The sequence below is a fragment of the Camellia sinensis genome, chromosome 1 (assembly GCF_055761805.1).
Source record: "Camellia sinensis isolate YWXY chromosome 1, ASM5576180v1, whole genome shotgun sequence".
NCBI classification, from domain to species: domain Eukaryota; kingdom Viridiplantae; phylum Streptophyta; class Magnoliopsida; order Ericales; family Theaceae; genus Camellia; species Camellia sinensis.
The window spans coordinates 11,127,433-11,144,518 of NC_138961.1; the positions used below are offsets into that span (position 1 = coordinate 11,127,433).

At 35.2% G+C, this 17,086-nt stretch overlaps 1 protein-coding gene across 2 annotated transcripts in view; it reads right to left on the bottom strand.

The window, feature by feature from the left end:
* LOC114314054 (uncharacterized) overlaps positions 1–17,086 on the bottom strand; it is a 287,622-nt gene that overhangs the window by 184,133 nt on the left and 86,403 nt on the right. The window lies entirely within an intron of this gene.

A 17,086-nucleotide genomic window follows, 5' to 3' on the forward strand; every position in this document is an offset into this window, starting at 1 on the left:
CTTGAGCATGTCAGCCACCAATGATTGTGCAAAAGAAAAAGAAAAATAAAAAGAAAAAGAAAGAGAAGAAAACAAAATATGCAAAAGAAAGAAAAAAAAAAGATTCATTGATTGAGGGGGAGCCTCCGCCTTTACTCAACAAATACCCCTTGATTCCTAGTGGTTTGACTTTTCTTTGTCGTGCTTAAGATTCTCTTGTCGAAGGTCCAGTTTTCATATCACTACTAGGATTGAATCTAGTGTTTGTCGAACTCCAAGTTTCACACACACACTTTTCTCATGGGATCTATGCTTTTCACATAATGCATCACTTTCTTTCATGAGGAATCTTTTATAGACTGTGCACATTGTGTTTTCTTGTAATGGTGCTTCTTGGATAATCTTATGTGTTTTAAGATACTAATCTGAAATTCCTTGCTTGCTTCACCATATTATTTTTTGTCGTTTTCTTCTTGTTCACTGTTTTCAGTGTTTGTGGTTGCTTTTAGTGAGGGGGAGTTTGGTTCAGCTTGATTTGGGTTGGTAAGGGAGTTTGGTTTATCATTGCAAGAGTTTGTTAGCATGAACACTTTGATTTGTTTGGTAAGGGAAATTGGCGATAGTTGTTTTGCTTGTTTCTATGCACTGTTTGCAAATTATTTCCTTCTTGCATACTCCTGATATTTACATCGTCATATCATTGTTTGTGTGGTTTATGATCTTGCTTTTGTTGTTTGAGAGTTATTTTTCATGAGTCTTAGTTTTCATCTATTCATGTTTTCCATCTCATGTTTCAAGATAACCGTGTCATATGTTTATTGCTTTTTCATATACTCTAGGGCATGTTTGATTGGAAGGATTAAAGCATGGGATTAGGATTATTAATCCGTGGGCCCAATCATCCTATGTTTGTTTTGACATTTTTGTTTAGGATTATTAATCCAATGAATAATTAATCCAACAAATTTGTAGGATCATTAGTAATGGAGTAGGGGTGGGATAGTTAATACCACACTAATTTGATAGGATTATTAATACCTCACTATTAGTGTTGTGAATCAAACATGGCCTTATGGGACTAATAGTTGTTTTGAAGATTGTGGCACTAATAACTGTTTTGCAGATCATGACCTTGAGAAAGAAGTTGATTTTTGTTGACTGTTATGGGTTGGGGTGTTTAGGATTTTATTTGCTAGGTGTGTTTTGTCACGGCATTGTCAAAAGGGGAGATTGTTAGGTTTTATTCTTGGCAATCCCGTTTGACAAAACTCCTTTCAATTGTATTTATTTTCGCACTTTTATTTCAGTGAGGCTATGAGTGTTTAGATGCAAATCCAACCCGAATTGAGCCTTGCAGAGAAGTTTGTGATGTTAATGCTTTCAAGATTGCCACTTCACTGATTATGATGGGGATCGAGCTGCCCGGTCAGCTCGCGAGGGTCCAGGGGGCTGCGCCCCCGAAGCAAAATGCAAAAATGCATTCCAAGTTGCTTGTCCGCTCGAGCGGACTTTATCCCGCTCGAGCGGAGAATCCCTGGTTCCAGAAGTTTTGATCGCCTGTAAAAGTACTGAGCTATGTGATTTCACGCTCGAGCGGGTTCTCTAGCGCTCGAGCGAACCTCTGTTATATCACGCGCATATTTTGCTGAAGCCGCTCAAGCGGGCTGTTGGGCGCTCGAGCGGAGATCGCAGGACAGATTCTATAAATTCGCGTGTTGGGTCAGATTTTAGGATAACTACTCCAGATCTTCTTCTTGGGTTCTAGGGTTTATATCTGGGGATATTTTGCTAGTTTTCTTTGATGTTTTGATTGAGTATTCAACTCATGTTTTAAAGAGTATACATCAAAGGTTTTGTTTGTTCTACAAAAGAGAGAGTTGTTCTTTGGTGGATTCTGAAGAATTCGAGCCTGAAGCTTTGTTGGATTCCGGGGTGGCTCATCGTAAAGACAATTCCGAGGTGAAGACGGGTTGGAAGAGGCACATAGAGGTTGGTTCAATTAGGCGTGGATTCGCTAGGTAATTGAGAGTATACCTGTGTAATTCCTTTAAATCTTCTTAGTGGATTGTTTTGTGGCTGTTGCCCGTGGTTTTTTAATCACAGTTGGAGGTGTCCAATTGTGGTTTTTCCACGTTAAAATCGTTGTGTTAATTTGTCTTGATTGTTTGATTGGGATTGTTATATACTGCTTAAAATTGTTACATAATCACAAATCAATATCTAGGGGGGATTTCTAGATTTTTCAAAATGGGTAGAAGTGATAGGGGTGGTAAATATAATGCACCATTAAATGAATTTTGTGCACAACATGGCATTATTTATCAAACTACAGCACCCTATTCTCCTTAGCAAAATAGAATTGCTGAAAGAAAGAATAGAACCCTAAAAGAAATGATGAATGCCATGTTACTAAGTTCAAGCTTACCACAGAACTTGTGGGGGGAAGCAATATTGTCTGCTAATTATGTTCTTAACAAAATACCCCACAAGAAAACCAACAATACTCCTTATGAATTGTGGAAAGATCGACCACCTTCCTACAAATACTTAAAAGTGTGGGGGTGTTTGGCAAAAGCTGAAGTTCCTATTCGTAAAAAGACTAAGATTGGACCAAAAACATTAGATTGTGTGTTTATTGGTTATGCTCAGAATATTAGTGCATATCGGTTTCTGAATTATAAATCAGAAATACCTGATATAAATGTGAACACTATTATAGAGTCAACGAATGCTGTGTTTTTTGAACATGTCTTTCCTTACAAGAAAGGACAGGAATTAAGTTCACAAAAAAGAACTTATGATTGTACACAAAGTCAAGAGACTAATGCCAATCAACACAAAAGGCTAGTAATGGTCTCGACCAACAGGATTTAACTGATGATGAACCAAGACGAAGTAAGAGAGCAAGAACATCAAAATCCTTTGGTCCAGATTTCCTAACATACCTATTAGAAAATGAACCTCAAAGCTTTAAGGCAGCAATGACAGGTCCTGAAGCACCTTTCTGGAAAGAGGCTGTTAATAATGAAATTGAATCCATTATGCAAAATCATACTTGGGAATTGGTGGATCTTCCACCAGGTTCTAAATGAAAGCAGATGGTTTAATTGACAAGTATAAAGCAAGACTTGTAGTTAAAGGTTACAGACAAAAGGAAGGTCTTGACTATTTTGACACATATTCCCCTGTGACAAGAATAATATCCATTCGCATGCTTATTGCTATAGCAGCGTTGTTCAATTTAGAAATACATCAAATGGATGTTAAGACAGCTTTCTTAAACAGTGATCTAAATGAAGAGATCTATATGGAGCAACCCGAAGGGTTTGTAGTACCGTGGCAAGAAAAGAAGGTTTGTCGGCTTGTAAAATCTCTTTATGGATTAAACCAAGCACCTAAGCAATGGCATGAAAAATTTGATCATGCAATGCTTACTAATGGGTTTAAGATAAATGAATGTAACAAATACGTCTATGTTAAAAACACTGACCAAGGATATGTCATAGTTTGGCTTTATGTGGATGACATGCTTATCTTTGGAAGTAGTCAAAACATGATCAAATCAACTAAGCAAATGCTTAACAAAAGATTTGATATAAAAGATATGGGGGTCGCAAATGTTATATTAGGAATGAAAATTACTAAAACATCTGACGGATATGCATTATCTCAATCACATTATATTGAAAAAATTCTTGGTAAATTTATCAAGGATTATACGAATTTAGGTAGAACACTTGTAGACATCAGTCTTTATTTATCAAAAAATAAAGGCGATGCAGTGTCTCAGTTAAAATACTCCCAAATCATTGGAAGCCTAATGTACCTAATGAATTTTACTCATCCTGACATAACATATGCAGTCAGTAAATTGAGTAGGTACACTAGTAACCTCAGAGAAGACCATTGGAAAGCGATCATTCGGGTTCTTAGATATCTAAGATTTACTCATGATCATGGTTTGATCTTTACTCGATATCCAACAGTACTTGAAGGTTATTGTGATGCCAATTGGATATCGGTTACTAAAGATTCAAAATCCACTAGTGGATAAGTCTTTACTCTAGGAGGCACTGCTATTTCTTGGAAATCCACGAAACAAACATGTATTGCACGATCCACAATGGAATCCAAGTTCATTGCTTTAGACAAAGCAGGAGAAAAAGTAGAATGGCTTCGTCACTTCTTAGAAGACATTCCAATATGGCCTAAACCTGTGCCAGCTATTTGTATTCATTGTGATAATCAATCTGCAATAGGCAGGGCACAAAATCATATGTATAATGGTAAGTCACGACGCATTCGTTGTCGACATAATATCGTTAGGCAATTGTTGTCAAATGGAATAATCTCAATAGATTATATAAAATCTAAAGAGAATATTGCGGATCCGTTAACAAAAGGTTTGACAAAAGAGCTAGCGTATAGTTCATCGAAGGGGATGGGATTAAAGCCTATTACATAAGAGTCATCATAATGGTAACCCTACTTAAATGACTGGAGATCCCAAGAACTAAGTTCAAAGGGACAACTAAATTATGTGTGGCTCACCAGAAATCACCAAGGGATTAAAATTCCTTACCCATTCCTATGGTGGGAGTGATATCTGCAACATGTGTTGTCTGCAAGGGTATAAGGATAAGTTTTGCTTTTAATGATTACTTATATCTTGATTTAGGTATAAAAATCAAGACACGTATAAAGAGATACTTACAATAAGAATCACCTATATGAGTGTCGAACTGGGGCCGGTTCTATGAGAATGAAAGAGGCTAAATTCTTTAGAAACACTCATGAAAAGCAGGACCGTTCAAGGCCAAAAAGAACACAACAGTGAGAACCACGATGTGTTAAAAGATATTTTGTGTGAAATTTATTGTCTTGGCTTACACAAACGGATGAACAATTCAAGGCATCGCGTCCATTGGTTAACTAATAAGTCCGATAGGTTATTACTAGGGAAGGTTCAAGACTGAAAGCTACCTATCCTGATGCAAGATATTTTTGACTTATATTCTTTCGATAAAGCCTGCATATTGTTGCATTTCCGTTGTTATCAAATTCCATTCATGTGGGGGATTGTTGGAAATGGTTGGCAAATTCTGGGTAAAACTAGAATTTTTTCCTAACTTTGGTCTATTATTTAGGTGGGGCCCGAGCGTCAAATTTGGCGGGTCACAGTGGTAACACATTCTATGTCACGTTGTAATTCACGTGGTATATTTGGTTGCTCAAAACTATTACCGAGTGAATGGGAAATTAAAGCCAAAGTATGCTACATGGAAATGGAGTTTTGGTGGAAAATCCTTAAAGGTATGAATAAGGCTTGTCCCACATTGATTTGGTGGAAAGGTTTGAATGGGTTTATAAGGCATGGGATTGGAACTTGGGGTGTGCCCCAAGGGTACCCAAGTTTTGTAGAGAGGGAGATTATGGGAAAAATGGGTTAGACTCATTAGACCCAAAAATCACCGCACCCGCGCCTAAGCCCAGCCCGCCCGACCGTGGTGTGTGGTTGGGTTGGGCTTGTTCAGCCTAATACTAATCTTTTTGGGCCAGAAACATTTGGATTTAATTTTATTTTTTTAAATAAAATCTGTCCAACTGTTTAGAATTCAAATTAATTCTGGAATTAATCTGTTCCAATTTTTCTCTACACCCAAACAGGTCCCTTCCGTTTTTATTTATTCTGCAAAAATTTATTCTTCATTTTGCTGCATTTAATTTTTGTGAGAGTGTAAACACTTAGTGTGTTCGTTGAACAAATAAATTGTAGTGCTGCATTTATTTGTAGTTGATCATTTCATCCTGGGAGATAGACGTCCATATTCTGAAAGCACCGTGGAGAGGACGAATCTGTCTTAAGGACACACTGTCAAACACTAGACTTGATCAAATTATTATTTAGGAAATTAATCAAGTAAGTTATTTATTTTTTGTGTTATTTTTATTTATTTAAATCAGATTTTAATTTTGTTTTTGTAACAAAATAAAATATGTTTTTATTTATTTAATTTTATTTCTAGTTTGATTTTTGTAATCAAACAATTTTCTCTCTTTTCCTATTTTTCTTTTATATTCTGTTTGTCGTTTAGTACGCAAATAGAATTAATTAATTTAATTACAGTGAAGATTGTCCAACAGTATTTTGTAGGACTGGCAAGTAAAAGATTGTGAGGAAGTCAATAATGAGCATGGAACAACTCCTGCGGAAATATTTGATCTACCTCGAACACAACAAAATTCAAACTTTAATGTAATTATTATTGTTTAGATTTTTAGACTACAATACTTTTGATAGTATGATCGATAGGTCGTGTTGAGTTTGAAGCGAATTATAACAACTTATACTGTATATTTTAGGTTTCTGATCTGCAACATTTACTTCAAACACACAGGTTCTAGGGATCGCTCACATGGTCCACCATGAATGGCCAACCTAATATATATGGGATCAGTCAATATGGGCAGTCAAATATGGTCAATGAAAAACTGGAATTTTTACATCAACTTGATTGAACCATCTTATGTGTTTTTTCTGGGATGAGCATGGAGATCAGCAAAATGCGTGCCACGGAGACCATCAACTTAATTGAGCACGAAGACCACTTTTAGTTTTGTTAATGATGGAAGCTTAACTTTTGTGAAGGATTAATATTTTCTTATGATTGAATTTTTTTGTGTAAAGGATAGCAAAATGATTCAGTTAGATTCACTTTTACTGTAGCCTGATCTAATGAAGCTTTAGATTTTTTAACTCAATTAACTTATTATGTTATCAATGCGTAGTCTAGTTAAGAAATTTCAGTACATTGTTGTGTTAATGGCTTTGATTTCTTAAACACAATTATGAAGTAAATTGTACAATTCTTAATTGCTTTAGATTGATTGTTCTGAATTTTATTGATGAATTAGCTTCAGAATGGTAGTTTTTAAATCTGAAAATAAAAAGTTAAACAAATGACTCGTTCATATAAATACGATGACTAACAATTCCATTTCATTCATTAACAGGCAGTAAAATAAAAATGTTGGAAATTATTCTGTTCATAAATTATGGTAATTTGAATTAGTGTATTGTTTTGTTGAATTTTTAAATTTTGAAAAAATAGGAACTAATTTGATAAAAATAAATATTATATTTAAAAATTTTAAAAATCATTTCTCTTTTTATAAATAAATCACATAAGTGAGTATTTTTTTGTCAAATTAATTTTTAAATTTTTTTTTGCAAAACAAATAAAAAATGTTTAAATACTGTAGACACCCCATTTTTGACCGTCCTCAAGACTTGGACGTCACCGTTTGAATACTCGGCGATCATCCATGTTCGTGTTCGTTTTGAGTTCCCGGAGGTCTCGGCTACGCGCCTTGCCTCAGGATCTCTCAACTCGGTTGTCTTGTGCTTGGTTGGACCAAACACTTGTTGGTTTTTGCTTTGGAAGGTAGAGAATGGCTTGTTGGCCATCCCCACGCCTCACCTGCCATGGCTTGAGGCCACCGGCCGTGTCTTCTTGCCACCGACCATTGGTGATGGCCGGTCGGCACTTTGTGTGGTCGGCCGACCATTTATTTGGCCGATGGACTCCTTTTCTGGCCGGTACCACCTTTTTGCCTTTTTCAGACATTATGTATGCCAGTTGTGCCAGTTGGAGTGCACGGATTTGTCCTCCATACACCTATATGGAGGAATTGCACCTTTTGCACCCTTTTGGTCCTAGCTTCCTCAAGAAGCTTGGACCCTTTGCTCAAGCTTCTTGAGGAAGCTTGACCCTTTGTCTTAGCTTCCTCAAGAAGCTTGGACCTTTAGGTTAGCTTCCTTGAGAAGCTTGACCCTCTTGACCCTTTTGTTTAGCTTCCCTTAGAAGCTTCAAGCCTTCATCTTGCTTTATATCAGAGGACCCTCCTCTTCCTTTGAAGAGGTTCAGCAAAACCAGAGATAATACATATATATCTAATATATAAACCACTCTCTCTCTATATCCCCCTCTCTCTCTTCATTTGTGTGTGTTTGAGAGTTCAAAAGTGTGTTTTGTTCTTAGTTTTGCACTAGGGCACATAGTATTACACCATACTTCGGTTCTTGAGGTGTTGAGAGATTGTTCTTGGAGGTTTTGGGTTGGTTTTGATCAGAAAAAGGGGCTGGACTTACTGTTCTTCAAGTGTTCTTCAAGGGTGAGTATAGTTGCTTTATATTCCCATTCTTGCACTAGTTTTTAACCTATCTTGCATACTGATTTAAGCTTTGTGTATAACTGAAAAAAGTCTTGTATTTTCATGCTTAAGATCTTTCATTAAGGTCTCTTTTGTGTTTGGGGTCGACCTCCCCCTCTTAGGCCTTGTTTGGCCCCTTTTGTACCTTCTTTTGTTGAGCTTTGGAACCTTTTGCGTATTGGCCTTCTCATCACTAAAATCCAGTGGATTTTCAGTAGTGGTGAAGGGGTCTTGAATTCTTGCATAGGGGAGGGACACCCCTCTCCCTTGGTCTCTCATTTGTTCATTTTTTTTGGCTCACAAGGGTAGCATGCATGCTTAGTTGTTTTTGGCTCCATTTCAAAGGTTTTTGGATGTTATTTGGTCATATTATATCACTGTGTTTGGTTGGATTAATGGTCCATTTCATGCATTATATGCTTGCCTTGTAATCTCATGTTTTGGTCTAATATGTATTATGTTATGAGATGACATTCTAGCATGATTTTGGTTTGGTTCCAAGAAGGTTTTAGCATTATTTTGCCATGCTTAAGGTCTGTTGGGTACTGATTTCACCATGCTTGTCATGATTTGTATGGCCTCCATGCATTTTGGCTTGTGAGCCTTGGGTGTGTGAGTCATAAGCATGCTTTAGTTGGGCTATTTCAGTGATTTGGAGTCACTTATTATGCCATTTCAGTTCATGTTTTATGCTTACATAATTGCATTTGTTACCCTTTTCAATGCCTTGAAGAGATGTGGTCTTATGCTCCATGTTTGGGGCTTTTGTGCATGCCTATGTGTTTGAGGCTTTGGGCTGCCATATCAGAGGTTTTTGGGGCTCATTTTGCATGATAAAACTCTGTTTTGCATTGAAAAATCCATGCCATGTTTGCTTGGGGTAGGTGTTGAGTAATGCTTTCTTTGTGGCCTTGAATGTCTTCTATCTCGCACTCATTCCCTAGCATGTTTTGGCATCATCCTTTGCATGCTTTTCAAAGTTTAACATGAGTGCTTAATGTCCATTTTTGTCACCTTTGAGTGTTCTTGAGAGTTGCCTTTCATGCCTTAGTCTTAGGCTTGGCACCATTATTTTAGTATTCTTGGCCACTGTTTTGGGATGGGCTGAGGCCTTCCCATCTCGGTTTAAGTCCATCTTTGTATATAATCGCATGTTTGATGTGTTGCATTGCTTTGGTATCAGGCTTGCATTGTATCATGTTTGCACATTTGCATATTGTTTAGCTAGTTGCATTTCATATCCTAGCTTGCATGATAGAGTGCCTGGCATTGCATCTTGCATGTTTGGCACATTGCATTTGGCATGTTCATTACCTTAGTCCCATATGGCATACTTGAGCTACTTCGCATGTTTGAGCCATGTTGCATACATGCATTACATTTTGCTTGGTTTGGGGTGTCAAACCAAGCAAGAGGGGTAAGGTGTGTTCGTACTCCAAGTGACGAAACACGTCTCAACCCTCGGTCGCCGATGCCCTCGATCTCAACATGATAGGGCATGAGGCATTCATTTGTTTTGTCGCATGCATTTACATTGATTTGCAAGCTTGGTGTCTTTGGCCATCATGCATCGAAATGCGTGATTGGTGGCCCGAGGACCAAGGGCCACACTCCCTTGAGTCCATAGCATGATTGGGAGAGTGACCATGCGCACATTGCTTTGAAATTTCCATGCCATGCACTGTCTGTCCTCTACTGCTGTCAAAACAGGGTTCTGCAGGAAGGAATGGCCGGCCGGCCACTTACAGTGCCGACCGACTACCAAAGTCCAGCCGGTGGTTCAATTTTTGGCTGACGGCCACATTCTCATAGCCGGTAATGCTCTATTATGGCCGGTGGCATCCCACAACACTCAGGGAGTTATTCAGAAGGGTCCTGGAAACTTTTATAATTTTCAGAGGAGTAAGGCAGTATAAACAGAGGCAACAGTGGCATGGTACCGGGTTTCCGAGCAAGGCGAGTCAAGCATGCATCATCCACGCATTCCGAGGCAGAGCTGCGGCGGTCTCTTTAGTTTCATATTTAGGCTTTTTTTTTGTAATTAATTTGTTAATTAATTAGAAGTTTTGTAATAATTAATCAGCTAGGATAGTTAATTCATTATTCGGCCTGTATTATTATTTCGAACCCTCCGAGCGAGGGCAAATGTGTAATAAGTGTGCGTGCGTGTGTGCGTGTCTTCCAACACCATTTCTTTCTCCCTTCTACTTACCTGCTTTCAATGGTTAGTATTAGGGCATATTTAAATTAGCATACCTTATGCTATGCATGCGTGCATCCATACATTTGTCTTGCATGCACCGGGCTCGGTGCATTGTACTAACTGCATAGTATTTCAATTCCGAGTTGAATACGTGTTAGCTGTAGCATCATCATATGTCATCTTAGAATAGCCGAGCCTATTGCAGTTGCATCTTGCGTATGTTGCATTAGCCATCTTAACATGAACTAGGATCATGCATATGATTACTAACAAGTTTCTATTTTGGCTTGGAGTACTCGGTAAGTGTTTATGCTTTAGCATCCTTGCATGCGTGTGAGTGACTGCCATGACAGCATGCTTACCATGAGGCTACTTGCTTATCTGATATAACTGCTTGAATGCCTGTAGGTAGAGGTTGAATTACCTGAATTGGAATAATGCATTAACTGTGAGTTTTAAACCCACTAGATAGTGGCAAAACCATCTTTTCTAAGCCCACTTGAGGGTGGCAAAACCTGCATTTTAGTCTACTTGCAAGTAGCAAACCGTTTTTAAAAACAAACATGAAATGCTTTTTTCCAATTCAGGCGACCCAGTCTGTACTTGTTTTGCTGCGAGCATCACATAGTAATTCTAGGCTAATAACCGGAATAAGAACGCGTAATGTTTTCAAAACTCGATATCATGGTTATTAGAGGCCGATCTTCGGATCGGGCGAGCGGGGGTGCTCATAGCTGACCTTCCCCAATCGTACCCAAGTTCCCGAGCCGAGGCAACTTTGGTGATGACGGACATGTGGCCTTAGGCAAACGAGTCAGGGTTTCCTAAATTTTTCCAAAATAAAATATTTAGGTGGCGACTCTGTATCTGGCAAAGCAGTCCATGTTTGGCACTTCTTTCTAAAAAATCTATTTTTCAAAACGATTTGCCGTATTTTGACTCTTTGATGATTCATCGGTCTTGCATTGCACTCTGCGAGATTAGATACAGGACCGTGAAAATTTTCAATATGAACAGAACGGGATTTCCCTCCCGGGACGTTCGGGGACGATATTACAAATACTTTTCAGTGCAAATTCAAACCCAACACGTGAAAGTTGATTCGGAATGTGAAATGTCAACTAACGTGGGAAAAGAAAGTGGTAAAATTAGGTGGTCAGCTTAGCATTATTATTGCATAAATATATAAGAATAATAGTACAAGTCATGAAAAAAATATCATGAAATGCATTATGAAAATTTGTCATCCCTTCATTAGTGTGTGGTGTTTTATTCTAGGTGTAATCCAAATGTGAAGGATCTTTCATGATCATTTTCATGATTCGTAGCGTTAACATAAGTATTAAGAAAGTAATAAATGAATTTTAACTTTCTATACTTGCATGGGGAATGTAAGGATATAGTGAAAATTAATTATGATGTTTTTGAAAAGTTAATAGTTGAACATGAAAAATGCTATAGGAACTAATTAGTCTACTAACGTATGCCTTAAAGGACACATAATAAGAAAATAATATATATCTTCAACAATCTCTATTTATTAATAAAAGAGATCATTTGTTATAAAATTAAAAATTTCAAAGGTATAATGTAATTTCTTGAATGATAGAAGACAATTCGCTTTGTAGAAGAATTGATTGGGGCAACATTTAAATTTTGCACCACCTTCTTCTTGCTCTACCTATTGGTGATGTTTCGGCTCATTGTTTGTCTTCTGATTTGTATGTTTTTAGTGTTTGTTACTGTGTGGAGAAATTATGCATACCAATTGTTTCTCTTCATGGCAAAGCCTCTTCCTAAGATTGCAACAGGAGAATTGCTGGCTTATTTCTTACAATTTAGTTTGTTTCAATTAATTTTTCAAATTCATTTGTTCTTGGGTAGATTGAGTTTGTAATGCGTTTTGATATTTTGGTTTCTCTCCAGATAAAAAATGATCGAGAAGTGCCTCACAAGTGGCCAAGTCAAAGAGCTCATCGAAGAGGCCGGCCCAGGACAAGCTCAAACTCATCTCTAAGATGATCGGTTCGATACGTACATTTCAATACTCTCTGTCTTCATTTGCTTTCTCTTTGCTTTTGAATACATTGGTATCATTACAAACAAAACCAATATTGAATATTGAGGTTCAAATTTTATGCAAATGTTCAAGAGAATAGGATTTGAATCCTCTAATTGTAAATTAGGTCATTCTTTGTGTAAAAGGGATAAGCAATTTTAAAGTTCAGTAAAAAAAAGTTAGTTTAAAGATTTTTTATTTGTTTCAATTTTGACAATTAAATATATTTAACTAGCTATGTATAAAACATTCAATTCTAAAATGATTTGATTCTCATTTTCAAACAACCAAACATGCTCTTGATTTTTCATTGCATAGAACTTGAATTAAACAAGATTGAATTTTTTCTTGTTTTCTTTTTAGTGATATTTTTTTCTTGTTTAGTGATACTTCTCAAGAAATGTAAACTTTTATTGTATATATAGTATATCATTCTCAATTATGCATTTGTTTCTTGATGATCATTTTTTACATTTATTTGTTATTCTGTTTGTTTTCTTTCTGATGAGAATTGACATTTTAAGGCCAAAAAAAGTTCTAGTTATCCTAAATTTAAAAATCTAATGTGTGCCTATATATTCTTACCAAAACAATTTGTATGTATATTTATTTACGACGAATTACACTAATAGTCTCTATAGTTTGAAGCTTGTGTCACTTTGGTCTCTGACCTTTCAATTGTGTTATATTTAACCCTGAATTTTGAATGTCGTTTCAAATAAGGACAATTGAAGATATTGTTACTCCATTTAAAAGGCAAATTCGTCATATAACTTATTTTGTATTGATTAACTTATATGTTGTTTGAAATATAATGGTCTTGTTTTTTAGTAAATAATATTGAAACTTTTTTTTGTTATAAAGTTTTGTTTGGTTTGGTTTTCAGAACCTGTTTTCATAAAAAATTTCTAAGAAACTAAAAATTAAATAGGTGAAAAAAATTAAAAGCACATCATTTTTATATAGAAATAATTTTTTTTTTATATTTATTTTCGTTAAATTAGTTTTTATTTTTTCAAAAGTCACACATGGTAACAATTTTGATGTCATTATTAAACCAATATATTAAATCAAAAAATTTAAAACTAAAAATATTTCATATATTAAACATGTTGATTATACATAGCCTAATAATCATCGATTATATGATAACCATCTAAAAATATATGTTAACAACAAATACAACCATCTATTACATGATAGTCATCCAAAAATATTAACAAAAACAACCACTCATTACATTATCATCATTCAAACACATACTAAAAATTATTTTTGGTAAAAAAATAAAAATGTAAAATATTTATTATTTTTATATAGTTTTATCTTTGGTGGGTAGAATTAATTTTTAAAAATTTAAAAATAATTTTTTGACATTTATTTTTGTCAAATTAATTTATATTTTATCAAATTGACGACTTTGCCCTTCAAATGGAGTAACAATGTCTTCAATTGTCTTTATTTGAAACGAAATTTAAAATTCAGAGTCAAATATATTACAATTGAATGATCAAAGACCAAAATGACACAAGTTCTAAATTGTAGGGACCGTTAGTGTAATTCGCCCATTTATTTATATATATGAGATGGAAACAATTTTGCTCCAAATTAGGAAACTTCGCCTTACTAAATGTTAGTTCAGAAAGCTTTTCCAAACCAGTAGACTGGTAGTGTATAAATTGTTTTTGTTGAATTGAATCATTAAAATAGGTTTAGAAAATATTGATTTCATTGGCAGCCGGATTTATGTAATATGTGTGCCTTTACACTCTTACCAAAAAATTTGTATATAAATTTATTTATACGTGTGACGCATGCATTTATATTTTTGTAATCACCGGATATTTAATGGATTGCTTAGGCAACTTTGCATTTTTATTTGTTAATTTGGAACGTTTTGCCAAACTGTTAGACTGTGACATGTTTTTGTTGGATTGAATCATAAAATAGGATTTAAAAAGCAGGATCAATTGGCCCTTCCCCCTCTTGCAGTTTTATGCTTCTTTTTTCAAACTAATGTTTTTTGTATTCATATTTGATCAGTCATTCCCAGTACCCTAATTAGTTTCTTCTATTGTATTCATCGACTTCTAATGTGATTATTAGATTGGATAAAATTAGATTGAACCACACTACTCAAATTGCCTAGATAATTTGCTCGAAGACAAGCAATGTGCGAATTTTTTTCTTAGATCTTAGTTTGCTTTTCTTTATTTGACTTCATTGTTTTCTTTTGAGGTACAGGGCTTCTAATTATCCATAGGAATATGATGATACCTGCCTTCATATGAGATTATCACACAGTCCGTGTTCTCGCATTTTTCTCGTTCTTGTTCAATGGACTGATTGTCACCTAGCGGGTGCCCTTGGATGGCTTAGAATCCTTATTTATAAGGTCATTTATATTTTTTTGTGCATTTCATGTTTTTGTGCTAATTCTCTTTTACTTGGAGAGATTTATTGTTTTACTAACTTGGAAGGCTATGACGCTGATGGGTGCTTGCAGCTTATAAGGACGGCAAGACTGCCATGTTTTTTTATGAAAAGAGAGCTAGCGTTAGAGAATTTTATGGTGAGTGGACTGAGGTTTATATTTGGTTGTATTTTCCTTTTCTGCTTTTTGTTTTCATTTTTAGGAAAACTTCTTTGGCAAACTATTTCTAATAACGGTTTTCAGGAAAATGTTCTAAAAACAACCCACTTTTGACTAAACGCCAAAAGGTTGTTTTGAAATTTTCGAAAATTGTTTTCGCACAAAAATGAAAACAATGATTAGAGTTTGAAACATTTTTGTTGGGAGCAGAAATATCAAAGGGATCATGAATTTCCTACCCCAGTTACAATGGTTAGATTCTTCAACAAGATCTTCTTTGTGTTTATTGGGCATGGATTCTTGTACATGCATATCATATCCACATCAAAAATAATAAAAAAAAACCAATAATACTCTTTGGATCATGGAAGATACTGGATAGTATTGTCATTTAAAGATAATTGCTTGGTGATAGGGGAAATATATGATGCTTGGTGGATATATGAATTATTGATATTATAAAATGTGTATATACATATTAGTGTGTGTATGCGCGCGTTGCACAAGGGTTTTCTAACTTGATTTTATGATTGCATTTCGCTTCCACAATACTTCAATATTTGATTACATGCTCTGCATATCCCACAACTACAAATTGGTGGGCATCTTTTTGTCTGTTTTGAGTTTCATGGATGTTTAGAACTGGATTTCGTTGCTTTAAAATTTTAGAGGCTACTAATGTAGAGTTGAATTGTTGTTTCAAGTGTACTCGGTCTCAGTCATGTCCTTTATATTGGACAGTCTCATAAGAGTAGACTCTGGTGACCTCTGGGTCTACACCAGCGACTGTCAGGAACAGAATCATGATTTCATCACCGAAGGAGTCAAAAGACAAATAAAAAAATTTCACCATATACATATGCACGCATGTATGTATAATACGATATATAAATTATGTATATACACAAAAAATTCAAATACCATAGAAGTAATTTCTAATAGGATGAAATTTTTTTGATGCAAAATAAAAAGAGACTACAAGATAGGAGAAAAATGAGATAGGTATTTTTTATACTAGGGCCATTTTATGTATAAAATGAGATATATTTTTAAAATGCTATGACAAACCATATTTTTCATAGAAACAGGGAAGCCATGGCCCCCCATAGTCTTCTCCTTATTCCGTCCCTGGCGACTGTGATGTCATGGACTTGTCTTCAATTGCAAAGGAGAATTTGAAGAGACTAATAATGTACATCGACAAGTTGCCCCTTATCGTTCCTGATCCAATGCTCGTCTCTTATTATCCCCATTTCCTGTGAGAGTTAGAAAGCATCTTCATCTTTAAGAAATGGAAACATTTGTGTGCATAGATGGTTCTTTCATGTCGTATATAAGTTTATGTTTGTTCTTTATTAGACATTCATTTTATCAAAGCTGTATATACATGTTGGCCATTGCTAGCAGGCTCTCTAAAATGTTGTTTGAATTATATATTTAGGGTTAAATTAAAATTTACCCTTGGGATTAGGCTCAATTCCCCCCCTCCCCGTGCGATTTTAATTTGTGATGCAAAACTATCAAAAAGAGTTGATCAAATTAGTATGAATGCACTCCAAGTTAAATTTGATTTTACTTTTCTTATTTGATCAACAAAGAAAAAAAGAATACCATTAATGGATTGGATTCAAAGAACAACCTAATGTAAGATTTATGTTTCTATTTTTTCTTTATTTTGTATAATGATTTGAAAGTACATCATCTTGCTCTTCAATAGATATGTGTGATAATCACTTGTGTAGTATTTGGTTCATTATAATAAAATAAAATACAATGGAACAATCATTTCTTAATTTGTCCATAGAATGATTTGTAATACATTTTTCATAATTTCCTTATATATTGTGTTTGGATCATAGATTTGAATAAAAATTTGAAAAAAAAAAGAAAAAGAAAAAGAAAATAGAGAGTAGGCACATAATATGGAGTATGTGCATAAATAGAAATGTTTCTAGCTTAATCTATTACTAATAAATTCTTTTGTTATGTACTTGTTATATTTTATTTAATGGTATCTGTTGAATGATTGCCTTCTTTA